This window comes from Suricata suricatta, chromosome 16, assembly GCF_006229205.1.
Source record: "Suricata suricatta isolate VVHF042 chromosome 16, meerkat_22Aug2017_6uvM2_HiC, whole genome shotgun sequence".
Classification (NCBI taxonomy): domain Eukaryota; kingdom Metazoa; phylum Chordata; class Mammalia; order Carnivora; family Herpestidae; genus Suricata; species Suricata suricatta.
The window spans coordinates 11,429,492-11,431,010 of record NC_043715.1 but is presented as its reverse complement, the minus strand read 5'-3'; the positions used below and the strand labels follow the sequence as shown (position 1 = coordinate 11,431,010).

The following is a 1,519-nucleotide window of genomic DNA, read 5'->3' as shown; positions in this document are numbered from 1 at the left end:
GAGAGAGAGAGAGAGAGAGAGAGAGAGAGAGAGAGAGAGAGCGAGCGTGAGGAGGGGAGGATCAGAGAGAGAGGGAGATACAGAATCTGAAGCAGGCTCCAGGCTCTGAGCTAGCTGTCAGCACAGAGCCCGACCGGGACTCGAACCCACAAACCATGAGATCATGACGTGAGCTGAAGCCGGCAGCTTAACCAACTGAGCCACCCAGGCGCCCCTCTGGTATGGGATAGTCTTAGTGGAGGAGGCCATGCATGTGCAGGGGCAGGTGATATATGAAAATTCTCTATACTTTTTCCTCAATTTTTGCTGTGAACATAAAACTGCCCTTAAAAACAAAGAAAAAAGTTGGGGCACCTGGGTGACTAAGTCAGTTAAACTTCAGACTCTTGACAGCTCAGGTCATGATCTCATATTCATGAGTTCAAGTGCTGTGTCAGGCTCCATGCTGACCCTGCAGAGTCGGCTCGGGATTCTCCCTCTCCCTCTCTGCCCCTCCCCTGCTTGCCCACGTGGCAGCACGCCCAGGTGCAGGCATGCCCATATGGGCGCGCGCGCGCACACACACACACACACACACACACACACACACACATTCTCTCAAAACAGATTAATTAAAATATTTTTAATAAAAAAGAAGCTAGTTGCAACACATGATATCTTTATGGCCAATTTTATTTTTTAATAAAAATAGGCTCAAACCTGTAACCCCAAGATCAAGAGTCACGGGGTCCGCGACTGAGCCAGAAAAGTGCCTCTGACCAATTTTATTTTTACAAAACAGAAAGGAAAAAAAAAAGTGTCAGAAATGTATGCACTTAATGTTACACACAGTTATCTTTGAAAATTAAGAATCCTTGCTTTTATTTTATATGTATTTTCTAATACGTTATCATGGCTTATCAATGTAATCTCCCAAAGCCTGGTGTTTTTTGTTTGTTTGTTTCTTTTTTGGGAAGAGGTCGTTGTAACTCATAGCCCTTTCGGGGGTAAGTGAACAGTCCAGGCCAGGGATTATTTTAATCTGATGCCACCCGCTAAACTAGATGAAGATTTTCTTGAGAGTCCCTACAGCAGGGCCCCCAAAGACTTATGGGAAATGTAGTCCCGAGGTTGGACGACCCACCCTCAGAGGACCCTGGGACGGCGAAGAGCCCTTGCATCTGCGCATGTGCAGTGTTGCGAGCGCGCCGGTGGCTGCCCTTCCCCCCACCTCCTGCCGCGAGTGGGTGACAGGGCCCCGGTCTCCGCGCGTCTTCGCTGGCCGGCGCCGTGACCTGGCTTGGCACTGAGCCACAAGTGGAGGCTGTGCCCCTCCAGGTATGAGGGGCGCTGCCATGCAGTTCCGCGAGGGCTGGGGGCCGCGGAGAAGGAGATGAGGGACGGGCTCCTGTCCGTGCAGGGTGGGAGCCCAAACTTCGGCGACCCGCAGGCGGCGGTGACCCTCGGGTCGGCGTCCGGGGCCGCCCCGCGCTGTCCTCCGCGCCGGGCTGGCGGGACCCGCCTGGCCGGACGTGCGGGG

At 53.0% G+C, this 1,519-nt stretch overlaps 1 protein-coding gene across 5 annotated transcripts in view; it reads left to right on the top strand.

Annotated features, from left to right (window-relative positions):
• Positions 1-1,519, top strand: part of ZFP1 (ZFP1 zinc finger protein) — a 50,194-nt gene that overhangs the window by 18,343 nt on the left and 30,332 nt on the right. For 3 of the 5 annotated variants that reach the window (XM_029924863.1, XM_029924867.1, XM_029924864.1), the window contains exon 1: positions 1,181-1,317. The exons of the other annotated variants lie outside the window; for them this stretch is intronic. The gene's annotated coding sequence lies outside the window, so the exon portion shown is untranslated. Of the gene's footprint in view, positions 1-1,180; positions 1,318-1,519 lie in introns of those variants that run through there. 5 annotated transcript variants of the gene reach the window in all.